This window comes from Rana temporaria, chromosome 3 (genome assembly GCF_905171775.1).
Source record: "Rana temporaria chromosome 3, aRanTem1.1, whole genome shotgun sequence".
Lineage (NCBI taxonomy): Eukaryota > Metazoa > Chordata > Amphibia > Anura > Ranidae > Rana > Rana temporaria.
In genome coordinates this window covers 363,245,118-363,264,293 of record NC_053491.1, presented here as the reverse complement: position 1 = coordinate 363,264,293, position 19,176 = coordinate 363,245,118, and the positions used below count along the sequence as shown (strand labels likewise).

General features: G+C 44.0%; 1 protein-coding gene across 1 annotated transcript in view; it reads left to right on the top strand.

Annotated features, from left to right (window-relative positions):
• The first annotated feature begins 1,809 nt into the window (after window positions 1-1,809).
• The window catches only part of MICAL3 (microtubule associated monooxygenase, calponin and LIM domain containing 3), a 235,800-nt gene continuing 218,433 nt past the window's right edge, over window positions 1,810-19,176 (top strand). Inside the window, exon 1 of the mRNA XM_040345339.1 lies at window positions 1,810-1,974. The gene's annotated coding sequence lies outside the window, so the exon portion shown is untranslated. The remainder of the gene's footprint in view (window positions 1,975-19,176) is intronic.

The window sequence follows — 19,176 nt, the reverse complement described above, 5'->3', positions numbered from 1 at the left end:
ACATTCTAATTTACATATTTAAAGGGTTAGTTCATCTCTTCAAAAAGGAAAACGTGAACTATCACCATACACCCTCCCAATCCCCCCTGGTCCCCACTGTGCTTACTTGTACTTACCTTCGGGGATGCTGAGCTGTCAGTGCCCATGCAGCCGGCCCAGTGATCCAGGGATTTAAAATCCCCACTCATCTCCCACTATTCTAAGCAGGATAGACCACAGAAATTCACAGTGCAGGCGCTGACCAATCAGAATCACTCTGATCCATCCCGGAACAATTTTTTTTTTTCAGGCATTATCCAGGGCCACCATATACCTCCTGGACTCAGAGATTATACAGTCATGTAAATCCTGGTACTTGTGCTGTTCTTGACACAGATCAGCCTCTCCTGCTGCTTCTCACCTAGTGACTTTACACAAAGTTAGAACGCTGTAGTCTGATCACTGGGGGAGGAGAAAATGCTTCCTCCTGCCTGCAGCAAAACATCACCTCAGTCTAGGCAAAGTCACTGAGTTTGTATGAAGTTGCAGCTCGTCTTCTTCTTCTATAACTGTGTTTGCAGCTATACAACTACTCATCCTGCACCCGACAGCTCTAGAGTAGGGGTCTCCAAACTTTCTAAACAAAGGGCCAGTTTAGTGTCCTTAAAGTGGAGGTTCACCCAAAAACGTAATTTTTAACATTAGATTGAGGCTCATTTTGTCTAGGGGAATCGGGTGTTTTTTTTAAATCGAAGCAGTACTTACCGTTTTAGAGATAGATCTTCTCCGCCGCTTCCGGGTATGGGCTGCGGGACTGGGCGTTCCTATTTGATTGACAGGCTTCCGACGGTCGCATACATCGCGTCACGATTTTCTGAAAGTGGCCAAACGTCGGTGCGCAGGCGCCGTACAGAGCCGCACCGACGTTCGGCTACTCGTGATGCGATAGATGCGACCGTCGGAAGCCTGTCAATCAAATAGGAACGCCCAGTCCCGAAGACCAAACCCGGAAGCAGCGGAGAAGATCTATCTCTAAAACGGTAAGTACTGCTTCGATTTTAAAAAAAACACCCGATTCCCCTTGACAAAATGAGCCTCCATCTAATGTTAAAAATAGTTTTTCGGGTGAACTCCCGCTTTAAGACTTTAGAGAGGCTGCATGTTGGTGTCAGTGGGAAGAATAGTGCCCCATCATTGGTGTCAGTAGGAAGAATAGTAGCCCATCATTGGTGTCAGTAGGAAGAGTAGTGCCCCTTCATTGGTGTCAGTAGGAAGAGTAGTGCCCCTTCATTGGTGTCAGTAGAAAGAGTAGTGCCCCATCATTGGCGTCAGTGGGCAGAATAGTGCCTTGGATCAGTGAGAGCAACAGAGCCCCAAGGGCCAGATAAAGGCAAGCAAAGGGCCGCAGTTTAGAGACCACTAGGGGATTTCTTCATGCCATTGGGTTGTAGCCCCTTATCTTTACTGTATGTACTATATTTGTACAGTATATATAGGTGCAACCATCAATACCAATAAGCAAGGTGCTAGGTTTATTGTTTTAAAGAAAAGTTGAATGATTCTCTTGAAAATGTACTTTTGCGTTTTTGAACTAAATGATAAAACGTGTTTTGTATGAATGTACAGTCTGTGATTATGTAACCATTGTGGAAGTGATTGAAGATTCTCCCTGCCCTCATATTTTCTTCCGTAGGAAGATTAGGTGTCCCGGGGGGTGCAGCAGAAGGGAAGGGCGCCGCAGGCTCCATCTCCATCACCGTGGTAACCATGACGAGCTGCGAGATGATCACGCAGGACCACAGACAGAAGATGAAGGGGAGGAGAGGGGAGCGGATGCGACTCTGATTCAGGGAAAGGGGGTCCCTGGAGGATTATCCTGTGTACATGGCAGACAAAACATGAATTTGCGCCGTGTTTGCACTTGACAGCCAGCAGAAAGTGGCGACAGATGAGTGGGTGGCTTTTGCAGACGGAAGGCAATGCGACATCTCAGAGGTAAGACGTAATAAGAAGCTATTAAAGTGAATGCATAGCCGAAACCTTTCATTTTATTCAGTCCTGGGTGAAGTGTGGGAAGGATAAGAACCCCTGTCGTGTTTTCATGGCTGTCTATGCCGCCGCTGAGGAGCGTCACGTTCTTTGTTTGCCCTGGTGACCATTGTCACTGCAAAAGTGATGGGAAATCCAAAGTTTCCAATGTGTTTTGGTGACAACTGATGTGGCTTTGAAGAGATGTTTTCTTGTTGTGTCTCTGGGACAGAAAATGAAGGGAAATCTCCACGATTGGGCAGAGATTTTTTTTTTAAAAAACTGACAGGGGCCCCAACCATTTCTTACTGCATCCAAAACAAAAAATACTTTTGGCTTTACTTTTAGATTACAGCCGAACTCCAGGCAAAAATTACAAGATAAAAAAAAAAAAAAAAATGCTTTTGTAGCAATATTCATCTTCAATTCAGAGATTTCCTGCATTGCACTATTTCTGCCACTAGATGCCCCCAGTCTGATTGCCAGCATTATTCAACCCACTTCCCCTGAGCCTGGATTTTCAATGAGCTAATTCTCCTTGTCGCCTGCCACTATGCTCTCTCCTTCTGTTAGCATACTTTTTGTTAGACAATAAATTCATTGGCCCCTTGTGCTGCTTCTTCGTCTCAGGCTGCATTCAAACCCAAGCATTTAATTAACATGTGCTTTTGTGTGCATTTACAAAACATGCAAAAACATGTGTAGCGTTTGCGGTGCCATTCATTCAGACACTGCAGACATAATTGAAGAGATGATGAGAGACTGCAGAAAAAATACAGGAGATGGTCAGAGACTGCAGACATACTACAATTAATGGTCAGAGACTGCAGGCATAATTGAAGAGATGATCAGAGACTGCAGACAAACTACAGGAGATGGTCAGAGACTGCAGACATACTACAATTAATGGTCAGAGACTGCAAACTACAGAAGATGGTCAGAGACTGAAAACATACTACAGAAGATGGCCAGAGACTGCAAACATACTACAGGAGATGGCCAGAGACTGCAAACATACGACAGGAGATGGTCAGAGACTGCAAACATACGACAGGAGATGGTCAGAGACTGCAAACTACAGGAGATGGTCAGAAACTAAAAACATACTACAGGAGATGGTCAGAGACTGCAGTCATACAACAGGAGATGGTCAAAGACCGTAGGCATACATCAGAAGATGGCCAGAGACTGCAGACTTACAAAAGGAGATGGTCAGACACTGAAAACATACTATAGGAGATGGTCAGAAAATGAAAACATACTACAGGAGATGGTCAGAGACTGCATACATACTACAGAAGATGGCCAGAGACTGCAAACATACTACAGGAGATGGTCAGAGACTGCAGACATACTACAGGAGATGGTCAGAGACTGAAGACATACTAGAGGAGATGGTCAGAGACTGCAAACATACTACAGGAGATGGTCAGAGACTAAAAACATACTACAGGAGATGGTCAGAGACTAAAAACATACTACAGGAGATGGTCAGAGACTGAAAACATACTACAGAAGATGGCTTGAGACTGAAAACATACTACAGGAGATGATCAGAGACTGCAGACATACTACAGGAGATGGTCAGAGACTGCAGACATACTACAGAAGATGGCCAGAGAGTGCAAACATACTACAGGAGATGGTCAGAGACTGCAAACTACAGGAGATGGTCAGAGACTAAAAACATACTACAGAAGATGGCCAGAGACTGCAAACATACTACAGGAGATGGTCAGAGACTGCAGGCATACAACAGAAGATGGTCAGAGACTGCAGACATACAACAGGAGATGGTCAGAGACTGAAAACATACTACAGAAGATGGTCAGAGACTGAACACATACTACAGGAGATGGTCAGAGACTGAACACATACTACAGGAGATGGTCAGAGACTGAAAACATACTACAGAAGACGGCCAGAGACTGCAAACATACTATAGGAGATGGCCAGAGACTGCAAAAATACTACAGGAGATGGTCAGAGACTGAAAACTACAGGAGATGGTCAGAGACTAAAAACATACTACAGGAGATGGTCAGAGACTGCAGGCATACAACAGGAGATGGTCAGAGACTGTAGACATAAAGCAGGAGATGGTCAGAGACCGAAAACATACTACAGGAGATGGTCAGAGACTGAAAACATACTACAGGAGATGGTCAGAGACTGCAGACATACTACAGAAGATAGTCAGAAACTGAAGACATACCACAGGATATGGTCAGAGACTGGAAACATACTACAGAAGATGGTCAGAGACTGAAAACATACTACAGGAGATGGTCAGAGACTACAGACATACTACAGGAGATGGTCAGAGACTGCAGACATACTACAGGAGATGGTCAGAGACTGAAGAAATACTACAGGAGATGGTCAGAGACTGAAAACATACTACAGAATATGGCCAGAGACTGAAAACATACTACAGGAGATGGCCAAAGACTGCAAACATACTCCAGGAGATTATCAGAGACGGCAAACTACAGGAGATGGTCAGAGACTAAAAACATACTACAGGAGATGGTCAGAGACTGCAGGCATACAACAGGAGATGGTCAGAGACTGTAGGCATACATCAGAAGATGGTCAGAGACTGCAGACATACAACAGGAGATGGTCAGAGACCAAAAACATACTACAGGAGATGGTCAGAGACTGAAAACATACTACAGGAGATGGTCAGAGACTGCAGACATACAACAGAAGATAGTCAGAGAGACTGAAGACATACCACATGATATGGTCAGAGACTGAAAACATACTACAGAAGATGGCCAGAGACTGAAAACATACTACAGGAGATGGCCAGAGACTACAGACATACTACAGGAGATGGTCAGAGACTGAAGAAATACTACAGGAGATGGTCAGAGACTGAAGAAATACTACAGGAGATGGTCAGAGACTGAAAACATACTACAGAAGATGGCCAGAGACTGCAAACATACTACAGGAGATGGTCAGAGACTGCAGACATACTACAGGAGATGGGCAAAGACTGCAGACATACTACAGGAGATGGTCAGAGACTGAAAACATACTACAGAAGATGGTCAGAGACTGCAGACATACTACAGGAGATGGTCAGAGACTGCAGACATACTACAGGAGATGGTTAGAGACTGAAGACATACTACAGGAGATGGTTAGAGACTGAAAACATACTACAGAAGATGGCCAGAGACTGCAAACATACTACAGGAGATGGTCAGAGACTGCAAACTACAGGAGATGGTCAGAGACTAAAAACATACTACAGGAGATGGTCAGAGACTGCAGGCATACAACAGGAGATGGTCAGAGACTGTAGGCATACAACAGAAGATGGTCAGAGACTGCAGACATACAACAGGAGATGGTCAGAGACTGAAAACATACTACAGGAGATGGTCAGAGACTGCAGACATACTACAGAAGATGGTCAGAGACTGCAGACATACAACAGGAGATGGTCAGAGACTGAAAACATACTACAGGAGATGGTCAGAGACTGCAGACATACTACAGGAGATGGTCAGAGACTGCAGACATACTACAGAAGATGGTCAGAGACTGAAGAAATACCACTGGAGATGGTCAGAGACTGAAAACATACTACAGAAGATGGCCAAAGACTGCAAACATACTACAGGAGATGGTCAGAGACTGCAAAAATACTAGAAAAGATGGACAGAGACTGCAGAAACACTACGGCCCCATACACACGAGAGGATTTATCCGCAGATACGGTCCAGCGGACCGTTTCCACGGATAAATCCTCTCAAAGATTTCCACTGATTTCGATGGGATGGAGTGTACACACCATCGCATTGAAATCCGCGCGGAAATCCTCTGCCGATGACGTGTCGCGCCGTCGCCGCGATTATGACGCGGCGACGGGCGCGACGCTGTCATATAAGGAATTCCACGCATGCGTCAAATCATTACGACGCGTGCGGGGAATCCCTTTGGACGAATGGATCCGGTAAGTCTGTACAGACGAGCGGATCCATCCGTTGGAATGGATTCCAGCAGATGGATATGTTGTGCAGCACAACAAATATCCGATCTGCTGGAATCCATCCCAGAGGAGATTTCTCCGCGGAAACAGATCCGCTGGCGTGTACACACCATAGGATCTATCCGCAGAAACCCATTTGCTGGGACTACAGATAAACAGGTAGAACTTATGTAGGAGGATTTGTTTCCTTTCTCTGTATCACCTGAGGATAGTCACTTCACTGGGTATATGGAAGTTTTTACAGCCACTTTAACCAAATTATCAAGCCATCAAATAGCTGGTGTCATAACTGATGACATGTACAGCACAATAGCAGCTGCAGTTCAAAGACCAAGTGCCAGATTCTCAGATGAGATACGCCGGAGTATCTACTGATACTCCGGCGTATTTTCAAATTTGCCGGGTCGTATCGTTATTTGTGATTCACAAACAAGATACGACGGCTTTTGGCTAAGATCCGACAGGCTTACGGCTTTGTACGCCTTCGGATTTTAGGCTGCAATACTTCGGCCGCCGATGGGTGGAGTTTGCGCCGTTTCCCTGCGTCGGGTATGCTAATGAGCATTTATGGCGATCCACAACGGTTTTCACGTTCGTTACGTCGTCGCTAGTAATTTTTTCCCTTTGCAAAGTTAAGCCTCGTTTTACATGCCTTAACTTTACACGAGCCATGTTAAAGTATGGCCGTCGTTCCCGCTTCGAATTTAAATATATATTTTTTTGCGTAAGACGTCCGGGAATACGAAAGTACGTTCCGCACGTCGCCGTTCAAAAAAATGACGTCACTTCGCGCAAAGCAGGGCGGGAATTTCCTAACGGAGCATGCGCAGTACGTCCGGCGCGGGAGCGCGCCTAATTTAAATGGTACACGCCCCATTTGATTTGGGCGGGCTTGCGACGGACGTTTACAGGTAAGTGCTTTGTGAATCAGGCACTTGCGCTGAAAACTTGCGGCGGTGTAACGTAAACGGGATACGTTACGCCGCCGCTAGTGTACGTGAATCTGGCCCCAAGATGGCAGATTCCTTGGCTGTAAAGAATAGGAGGGTTTATTTCCGATTTAAATGTGGTGACTGCATTCGTTTTCCTTTTTTTAGACCCCCTATGTGTCATAGGCATGTAGAAGAATTTATAATAAAATTGAACCAGTGTGGTCAGTGGCCATCACAACTCCTTAGAATGCTTTAGCTGGGCATGTCTGATCCAGGATAAAATGTGTACTTCCCCTGAGGCCCCAGCAACTTCTTTTTCTTCCATTCTACATAAGCTGGGCTGTCATTCACCATAATGACTGACATATAGAGGCCACGGACACAACATCTCTCTTCTGCTCTTCTACAGGAGATGGTTAGAGACTGCAAAACATACCAGACGAGATAGACAGAGACTGCAGACAAACTACAAGTTACGTCTGCGTGACCACCAGAAAGTGAGGCTGAATCCATGCTGGTTTATGAAAGCTGGGAGTCTGAGCCTAAGGCTGGGTTCACACTATGTGCGGCACAGCTCGCAGCATGGGTTCTGGTGTGTCCCCGTTCACTGTTTCAGGTCCAAATTAGGTCTGAATTTTTGCCTGAATTTGGACCTGAAACAGAGCCAAAGACGCCCAGGACCCTTCTGCAGTGCGCTCCGCGGTCGCCCCGGAGATGTGTGAACTGGCTCCATTGAGAGCCGGTCACAGTCTCCTGTCATGTGAATTGGATGCGGTGAAAACCCACATCCAATTCGCATAAGTGTTTACCCAGCCTTAAGGGGACACAGCACCGATATCTTCAAAACGTTTTTTTAAGGTGGTGCATTACTTTCTGAGTGCACTATACTTGTGAGTGTGATATATTCTTTTGCTTTTAATAAAGTTTATAGTGTTTTTATGGTATTACACTATCCAAGCCTTTCTTTTTTGAGTGGACTAGTCCTGGAGGTTGGTGTGGAGTTGGAGAGTTATTATTATATTATATTATTATATTTTATATTATCACTGGTAGTTTAGCACTTAGAGTGGATTACGCAGAGGATACCTTTTGACTTTTTTTTCTGTCTCAGGAGACTGAGGAAATGCTTCCTCCTGTCTGCAGCAGACTGATAATATCATCTCAGCCTAGGCAAAGTCACTGGACTGGAGCTCAAGGATGGCTCTTTATTGAAAAAAGGTGTAACACTCAACAAAAGAAAATGGTTGGTTTTGTAACTGAAGAAGCTCTGACCTATTAAACATAAACTCAATTTGTATGTTTTTGTCTGGGATTGTCCGCTGCAATCACCATGACACGGCCAGAAGGTTGAGTTTGATTAGTCACAAAAGAAGGAGACAGAGATCTTTTTGTTTGTTGTTGTGCGTTGTATGCTGCCGTCACAATAAAGGACAAGGGCGAGCACAATGGAGAGTCTGTCTTGCGCCTCTGATAACATCTGCAGTCCCTCCAAAGCCACTGCCAGTTAGTGCTGGAGGATGGAAGTCAGAGATAGACTCATGCTACATTGTATCCAACAGCCAACTCAATGTCCAGAAATACATGGGAATAGTCACATGAGGGCACCCCCTGTGGCCATTTATACAACTGCAGGCATGTTAATGACAAAAACTACAGTAGTTGTATGTGGATAAAAAGAGATGGAATTTGCTTTTCTCTTGCTGAGAACAACATGGCCCCGACTGCTGTGTAGATCTTATGTAAAAAGTGTGTAGAAGGGTTTTCAGTGATAGTAACAACAATTATGTCAGACATATCATGGATGCCCAATAAGGAGTGGTGCCACATAATTATGTCAGTCAGATCATGAATGCCCAATAAAGAATAGGACATATGCCACACAGTTAATAATGAAAATGATGTCAGACAGGTCATGGATACCCAATAAGGAATGATGCCACACTTAGTTAATATGACAATTATGTCATACAGATCATGGATGCCCAATAAGGAATGATGCCACACTTAGTTAATAATGACAATTATGTCAGAAAGATCATGGATGGCCAATAAGGAATGGTGCCACGCAATTATGTCAGACAGTTCATGGATGCCCAATGAACTATGCCACACAGTTAATAATGACAATTATGTCAGACAGATCGTGGATGCCCAATAAGGAATGATGTCACACTTAGTTAATATGACAATTATGTCAATTATGTCATACAGATCATGGATGCCCAATAAGGAATGGTGCCACGCAATTATGTCAGACAGATCATGGATGCCCAATAAGGAATGGTGCCACGCAATTATGTCAGACAGATCATGGGTGCCCAATAAGGAATGGTACCACGTAATAATGTCAAACAGATCATGGATGCCCAATAAGGACTAGTGCCACACTTAGTTAATAGTGACAATTATGTCAGATCATGTATGCCCAATAAGGAATGGTGCCACACAATTATGTCAGACAGATCATGGATGCCCAATAAGGAATGGTGCCACACAATTATGTCAGACAGATCATGGATGCCCAATAAGGAATGGTGCCACGCAATTATGTCAGACAGATCATGGATGCCCAATAAGGAAAGGTGCCAAGTAATTATGTCAGACAGATCATGGGTGCCCAATAAGGAATGGTACCACGCAATAATGTCAAACAGATCATGGATGCCCAATAAGGACTAGTGCCACACTTAGTTAATAATGACAATTATGTCAGATCATGTATGCCCAATAAGGAATGGTACCACACAATTATGTCAGACAGATCATGGATGCCCAATAAGGAATGGTACCTACCACGCAATTATGTCAGAAGTATCATGGATGCCCAAAAGCAATGGTGCCACGCAATTATGTCAGACAGATCATGGGTGCCCAATAAGGAATGATGTCACACTTAGTTAATATGACAATTATGTCAATTATGTCATACAGATCATGGATGCCCAATAAGGAATGGTGCCACGCAATTATGTCAGACAGATCATGGATGCCCAATAAGGAATGGTGCCACGCAATTATGTCAGACAGATCATGGGTGCCCAATAAGGAATGGTACCACGTAATAATGTCAAACAGATCATGGATGCCCAATAAGGACTAGTGCCACACTTAGTTAATAGTGACAATTATGTCAGATCATGTATGCCCAATAAGGAATGGTGCCACACAATTATGTCAGACAGATCATGGATGCCCAATAAGGAATGGTGCCACACAATTATGTCAGACAGATCATGGATGCCCAATAAGGAATGGTGCCACGCAATTATGTCAGACAGATCATGGATGCCCAATAAGGAAAGGTGCCAAGTAATTATGTCAGACAGATCATGGGTGCCCAATAAGGAATGGTACCACGCAATAATGTCAAACAGATCATGGATGCCCAATAAGGACTAGTGCCACACTTAGTTAATAATGACAATTATGTCAGATCATGTATGCCCAATAAGGAATGGTACCACACAATTATGTCAGACAGATCATGGATGCCCAATAAGGAATGGTACCTACCACGCAATTATGTCAGAAGTATCATGGATGCCCAAAAGCAATGGTGCCACGCAATTATGTCAGACAGATCATGGGTGCCCAATAAGGAATGGTACCACGCAATAATGTCAAACAGATCATGGATGCCCAATAAGGACTAGTGCCACACTTAGTTAATAATGACAATTATGTCAGATCATGGATGCCCAATAAGGAATGGTGCCACACAATTATGTCAGACAGATCATGGATGCCCAATAAGGACTGGTACAACGCAATAATGTCAAACAGATCATGGATTCCCAATAAGGACTGGTGCCACACTTAGTTAATAATGACAATTATGTCAGATCATGGATGTCCAATGATAGTATTCTGGCTTGTTGTCTCTGCTGTCACACATCACCTGTCCAGTTTTTGTTTCCTCCAATAGTAGATGGCCAGCAGTCTTTTATCAGAATTTGTAGAAGTAGAAACTGAGATGGTGTGCTAATTAGTGCAAAAGCAGCCTATAAACTGTCAGGAACACGTGCATGGTGATCTTGGTAAACTTTTTGACAGTGCAGCATATAGGCTGGATTCTCATCTTTCTCGCCACACATTTTTCCTTGTATTTTATGTGCGTTTTTAGTTAATTTTACATGCATTTTACAACGTTTTACACACGTTTTTTCATGTGCATAAATGCAGGTAAATGCATATAATATTGGCCATGCCTCATTTTTTATACAAGCAGCAGGCAGATATGAACAGCCTAATTGGAAATAATGGGCCAGATTCACAAAAGAGATACGACGGCGTATCTCCTGATACGCCGTCGTATCTCTGTTTCTAACTATGCGACTGATTCATAGAATCAGTTACACATAGATAGGCAGAAGATCCGACAGGTGTAATGGACTTACACTGTCGGATCTTAGGATGCAGTACCGCGGCCGCCGCTGGGAGGAGTTCGCATCGTAAACCAGCGTCGGGTATGCAAATTAGGAGTTACGGCGATTCCCGAAGATTTTTCCCGTTGTTACGTCGTCGTCAAAGATAGGGCACCTTTAACATGGTGTAAAAGTACTCCACATGTTAAAGTATGCCTGTCTTACCCGCGTCGCTTTTGAATTTTTTTTTTACATTTTATTTTTCCCGGCGTAAATCTTTTTTCACGTCGCTATTCACAAAACGTCGGCGCGTGGTAATTTCGCGCAAAGCACGTTGGCAAATTTGCGACGGGAGCATGCACAGTACGTCCGGCGCGGGAGCGCGCCTAATTTAAATGGTACTCGCCCCATTCTATTTGGCCCGCCTTGCGCCGGACGCATTTACGATACACCGCCGCAAGTTTCCAGGTAAGTGCTTTGTGGATCGAGCACTAAACCTGAAAACTTACGGCGGTGTAACTTAAATGGCTTAAGTTTCCCCGGCGCAATTGTACGTGAATCTGGCCCAATGTATTTTCATGACGCATGTATTTTTATGCGCTGCAAAATGCACATAAATGCAAACAGGTAGGAACCAGGCCTAACAGTCACAACCATGATGACCCTGGGTGAGCATAATGCTGTTGTACCATCATGGCTGTTGGCTCTACTTTCCTACAGTGCCTCAATATCGGAGACATGGGACTGGTGCTTTACAGTCACATGACCGTCCTGCACTACTGAACCATCATGGCTGCTCTGCCTTCTTTCCCAGAGCCATGGAACCAGTGCTGCTTTTCTGTATGTATCTCAAATCTAAATCCAGAACAAAATGGAACTTTTGTGTCTGCCCCCATAGGCATCATATTAGTTAGTGATACCTTTGTGACAAGGAGAGTGACATGAATTTTCACAGACTGCAATTCTACATACCCATACCTCCCAACTTTCTGAGATGAGAATGAGTGACACCTATTAGAAGAAGTATGAACACCCCTGCCACGCCCCCTTTAAAAAAAAAATATTGGTGCTTTTTTTACCACTACTATTCCTTTATATTGGCTTCTGGTATTTACAAATGCAGCAATTTAGAAATTGGATGAAAGGTTAAAGGGTCACTAAAGGAAAAAAAAAAATTGCCTAAAATTTATGTCTGCAAGGTAGACAGACAGAATAGTGTAATGATTATGTTAAAAAACGAGTAAATACCTATTAAAGCGGGAGTTCACCCATTTATTAAAAAAAAAAAAAAAATTCCCCTTAGATTCCTGCTCGTTTGGTCTAGGGGAATCGGCTAGTTGTTTTAAAATATGAGCTGTACTTACAGTTTTCGAGATGCATCTTCTTCCGTCGCTTCCGGGTATGGGTCTTCGGGAGCGGGCGTTCCTTCTTGATTGACAGGCTTCCGAGAGGCTTCCGACGGTCGCATCCATCGCGTCACTCGTAGCCGAAAGAAGCCGAACGTCGGTGCGGCTCTTTACTGCGCCTGCGCACCGACGTTCGGCTTCTTTCGGAAAATCGTGACGCGATGGATGCGACCGTCGGAAGCTTCTCGGAAAACTGTCAATCAAGAAGGAACGCCCATTCCCGCAGCCCATACCCGGAAGCGACGGAGAGGATGCATCTCGTAAACGGGTAAGTACAGCTCATATTTTACAACAAATAGCCGATTCCCCTAGACCAAACGAGCATCCATCTAAGGCTAAAAAGTGCTCTCCAAGGGTGAACCTCCGCTTTAAATTCCTTCATCTATATCACCGCCGGCATTCTAGTTTCTGTTCTCTCATTCACTTCCTGGTTTGCGGCGCTCGTTCATGTAAGAACTACATTTCCCAGTATGAATTGCGGCACGCCCAGTAATTCACACCTCCTTGAAGTCTCTAAGGCCTCGTACACACGACCGAACATGTCCGCTGAAACTGGTCCGCGGACCAGTTTCATCGGACATGTTCGGTCGTGTGTACGGCCGACCGGACAATTTTCCGGCGGATCGGACAGGTTTCCAGCAGACAAATGTTTCTTAGCATGCTAAGAAACATGTCCGCTGGAAGCCTGTCCGTCGGACATGTTCGGTCGTCTGTACAGACCTACCGTACATGTCCGCTCGGCCGAAAGCCCTCGCATGCGTCGAAGTGATTCGACATATGCGTGGAAGCATTGACCTTCCAGGGTCGCGCACGTCGGCGCGTCATCGTCACAGCGTTCACTGTCCGCGCGGAATTTGGTCTGATGGTGTGTACAACCATCAGACCAAAATCTGGCAGCGGACATGTCCGATGAAAACGGTCCGGCGGACCGTTTTCATCGGATTGTCCGCCTGTGTGTACGAGGTCTAACACGTAGAGAGCGTCCTGCCGCACAGATGTAGTTCCCAGGAGGGGGTGAGCATGTTACTGACCACCGCAGTAAAGCCTCCCTTCACGGTGGTCAGTAAAATCAGACAAGCAGGAAGTGAACAGAACAGAGAAGAAATAGAGCAACTTCTGAGCAAAAACGAACAATGAGGAAGTGAAAAGAGGAATGTCTGCAGGTAAAGGATGTTTATTATGAAAAAAAATGTTTTTCCTTTACAACCCCTTTAACCACTGTAAAACACTTTTTGAAAGATAAGTAGTGCATTTTATATATAGCTATACAAATCAGACCAAAATGTGGGACAAATGAGAAGGAAAGAAAGACAGAGGGACTTTGTTCCAAATCAAGGACAGTCCCTCTAAATCAAGGATACAGTAGTTGGTAGCTATGCATACCACGGCTCCAATTTCTGCCTGCTCTATGGGCTTCTTTTTTTGTAATTCCTTTATTAGTATAAAAGAGTCATAGAAAAACATATACAATAGGGATATGCAGCTTAGTATATTGACAATAGAAAATTCAACGTATGGACGGCTGACAAAAAACACCAAGACAACGATCCCATGGGAAGTATTCAATAGGCTAATGCAATACCACGACTGTAGCGTATATAATACCGCCGGCTCACTCACAAGTCAGGAGAGCAAACATCAAAACATTGGCAATGAAGCAAGAAATGGCACACATGGCAAGGTCATGCGTGCTGGCAAGTGGAAGACCATGAGTGGTCAAAAAAAGGTTCTACTACCAGGGCTATCCCTGGTGAAGGAAAATGCAATTACAAAAGTGGAGGTTCCATCAAAAAAACTATTTTGCTTTAAACTGTAGCTTACGACTAAAAAAGAAAAAAAAAAAGATTTTTTTTTTTTTTTACTCATCTGGAAATGCCTGTTGCTATGCGGTCCCACGAAATCTGCCTTTGAAACCACCTAGGATTCTGACATCATCTCCCTCTAATGCTCCTGGGAAATGTGTGTCATAATTTCCCAGGATGCAGTGCGCTGTCCAATTATCACTCCTCATCCAAGACTTCCAAGAAGTAAGGGCCAGATCCACAAAAGGGATACGACGGCGTATCTACTGATACGCCGTCGTATTCCTGTTTCTATCTTTGGAACTGATCCACAGAATCAGTTTTCCAATAGATAGGCAGAAGATCCGACATGTGTAAGGGACTTACACTGCCGGATCTTAGGATGCAGTACCGCATCCGCCGCTGGGGGCATTTCGTGTCGAAATGCCGCGTCGGGTATGCAAATTAGCACTTACGGAGATCCACGAAGCTTTTCAGCTTCGTTTTTTCTCCGTAAGTTTTAGTTTGCAATCGTAAAATTAGGGCTGCTTTACAAGGCCTAAACTGTTTACACCTTGTAAAACTAGACCCTTCTATCCCGCGATGCTGTTATTCATTTATTTTTTATTAATTTTTTCCCGCCGTATCTTTTTTTTTTCCCGATGCAACTTTTTTTACCCGGCGCGATTCACAAAACTCGGCGTAACGTAAAACCGCGCTATGCACGTCGGGAAAATGACGTCGGGAGCATGCGCAGTACGTCCGGCGCGGGAGCGCGCCTAATTTAAATGGGACTCGCCCCATGAAAATAGGAACGCCTTGCGCCGGACGGATTTAAGTTACACAGCCGGAAATTTCTAGGTAAGTGCTTTGTGGATCGGGCACTTAGGTAGAAATTTTACGGCAGTGTAACTTAAATGGGAATTTTTACGTTACGGCGGTTCTTTGTGGATCTGGCCCTAAGTGCCTGTAGGCTTCACAATGCCCACAAGCAAAATGACAACGGTGTAGATATAGTTTTATAAACTATATTTTTTGAATATCTATGCAGATCGGCGGCGGATTGTAAAATAGTAAGTGACCAGATTTATATTATAAAAACGCAGGATGAAAGGACATACATTTAAAAAATGCTAATTGTGGTTGGAACTCCGCTTTAAGAGTAAGAAATACCACAGTTGTATCAGATCTATGATGAAACATGAGTAAATGACTAGTGTAGGTTTGGTAAGTTAATACAACTGTGTGAATATGGGGTAGTAACTGGTAATGTTGAAGAAAATAATAGTTGTAATTGCAAAGTGGAAGTGCCAATGTATTTATGTATTTTGTTATTGCTGCAGAAAATAAAGAATTTATACAAAAAAAAAAAAAAAAAGGTTCTACTCATCTAGTATGATGTAATTGTAAAGCACTGCGCAAACTGTTGGCGCTATATAAATCCTGTATAATAATAATAATAATAATAATAATAATAATAATAATGTAATTGGGAGGAACAGAGAGGAAAGAAAGAAAGCAGAGCTAAGGGAGAGCGAACAGGACCAGGTGCTCTATGGGCTTCTAACCATTTTACCACACTAATGACACCCACCCTCAACTCTTTTCTTTCTGTTATCCCTACTAAACATCTTTCCCTTCTGCCTACACAAAAAAGCTTGCTAAATGCAAGCCTGACTTTGGATTTCAGCTGGTGTGGTGCACCTCTATATAAAGACAGATTTAAGTTTTCAAACTGGTTGCAATTAAAAAACAATCCAATAATTTTAAAAAAGTACACATCTCAACATTATGAGATGGGAACGAGGGACACCTATTAGCAATAGTATATAGCCATAAGACACCCCCCCTGTCACGCCCCCTTAAAGGAGAATTATACAAAAAAAAGATTAGGTAAATCCACAAGTGATTTTTTTTTTACCATTACTATTCCTTTAAACCGGCTTATGAAATTTACAAATGCAGCAATTTAAAATTTGGATGAAAGGTTTAGCACTGGGAAACACTTTTTTTTAACCACTTGCTTACTGGGCACATATATCCCCTTCCTGACCAGAGGACTTTTTGCGATTCGGCACTGCGTCGCTTTAACTGACAATTGCGCGGTCGTGCGACGTGGCTCCCAAACAAAATTAATGTCCTTTTTTCCCACAAATAGAGCTTTCTTTTGGTGGTATTTGATCACCTCTGCGGTTTTTATTTTTTGCGCTATAAACAAAAATAGAGCGACAATTTTGAAAAAAAAAAAATATTTTTTACTTGTTGCTGTAATAAATAGCTAAAAAACAAAAAAAAAATTTTCTCAGTCTAGGCCAATCGCAATAAGCGACTGGTTTGCGCAAAAGTTATAGGGCCTACAAAATAGGGGACAGAATTATTATTATTTTTTTTTTTTTACTAGTAATGGCGGCGATCTGCGATTTTTATCGGTACTGCGACATTATGGCAGACACATCGGACACTTTTGACACATTTTTGGCACCATTCACATTTATACTGCGATCAGTGCTATAAATATGCTCTAATTACTGTATAAATGTGACTGGCATTGAAGGGGTTAACACTAGGGGTTGAGGAAGGGGTTAAATGTGTACCCTATATAGTGTTACTAACTGTGGGGGAAGGGGACTGACTGGGGGAGGTGACCAATCTGTGTCCCTGTGTACAAGAGACACAGATCGGTCTCCTCTCTCCCTGACAGGACGTGGATCTGTGTGTTTACACACACAGATCCACGTCCTTGTCTCTGTAACCGCTGATCGCGGGAGCCTGTCGGACATCGCGGCCGCCAGGCACGCGCATCGGCATCCCAGTGATGCGGCCCCCCAGTGAACAGGAGGAGCGGAGGCCGTAAAAACACGGCCTCCCAGAGATTAAGAGCCACCCTGCGGCCGTATAAAGTCGTACGGCCGTCGGGAAGTGGTTAAAGATAAATAGTACATTTTATATACAACTCCAGTCCTCAAGGCGCACCGACAGGTCATGTTTTCAGGTTTTCCCCTCAGTTGAAACAGCTGTGGTAATTACTAAGGCAGTGAAACTGATCAAATCACCTGTGCAAAATAATAGAAAGCCTGAAAACATGACCTGTTGGGGCACCTTGAGGACTGGAGTTGAAAAACACTGATATAGATCAGACCGAAATGAGGGACTTTGGGCTAGATTCACATACATTTCCGCTACGCAGCGGCGGCGTAACGTAATCCATTTACGTTACACCGCCACAAGTTTGCAGCGTAAGTGCCTGATTCACAAAGCACTTACCTGTAAACTTGCGGCAGTGTAACGTAAATGCGCTCGGCGCAAGCCCGCCCAATTCAAATGGGGCGGGCACCATTTAAATTAGGCGCGTTCCCGCGCCGAGCGTACTGCGCATGCTCCGTCGGGTAAATTACCCGACGTGCATTGCGCTAAATGACGTCGCAAGGACATCATTGGTTTTGGCGTTAATGTAAATGGCGTCCAGCGACATTCACGAACGACTTACGCAAACGACGTGATGTTTTAAATTTCGACGCGGGAACGACGGCCATACTTAACATGGCTTAGAACACCTAGGGCTCAGCCCTAATTTTACGACGCGTATCTCGACGGAAACAATGTAAAGTTAGAGCGACGGGTAACGCGGACGTTCGGGGATCGCCGTAACTAGTCATTTGCATATTCTACGCCGACCGCAATGGCCTCGCCACCTAGCGGCCATAGAATTGCATCCTTAAGATCCGACAGTGTAAGTCAATTACGCCTGTCGGATCTTATGGCTAGCTATGCGGAATTGATTCTATGAATCAGCCGCATAGTTAGGACGGGCGGATCACAGAGATACGACGGCGTATCAGGAGATACGCCGTCGTATCTCTTTTGTGAATCTGGCCCTCTGTTCTAAATCAGGGACAGTCCCTCAAAATCAGGGACATACGGGAGCTATGCACCCCCTCCCATCCCTGGCAGATTCATTGGTGTGAGTTTCATCCGGCGGTCAGTATTTGGCGTAGCTGATGTGTGGCTCTGGGTAAAGAGAATCCCATTAGGGTGATCTTGAATGGGATTTGCAGTTTAGGTGGAAGCGTCAGATGGTCTCCTCTGTTTCACTAATCTTATTACGTCTAAGACGAGGTGATTGCCCTTGGCCGACAGAAGCTCTTCCTAGAGGGCCGCGAAAGGCAAGTAGAGGCTTAAAATCTGCAGACAGGGATCGGGGCCACACAACGGGGGATGTGGAGTGATTCCTGGAATGGGAGAAAATCTGAGCTGAGGGTTCCATACTAGTAAGATAATAGATTCACCATTACAGTAATAGAGACTTGTGGGAAAGTGCCAAGGTGTAGCAGCCATGATTGTTCAGCGGTTTAATCCTCCTGTAGGACAGTCATGTGACTACATAACCTCAGCTCTGTATTTCTAGGGGTGACACAGCCAGTGCAAGCCTAGTGCAAAGTGCAGTTACAAAAAAGAAATAAATGGCATTTCACAGAATTTATAAGATATTTAATACATAAAACTTTATCCAGCAACAAATCTTCAGTATCCGTCACCAAAACAAATATGCTGGATCATGTGAAGCGCAGAGAAATGCAATAAGAAGAATGTTATAAAATATCAATAGGATATAAAACAAAATAATAAAACATCAAATGATAAAAAACAAAATAAAGCGGCAGGAAAAGAATAGATAAC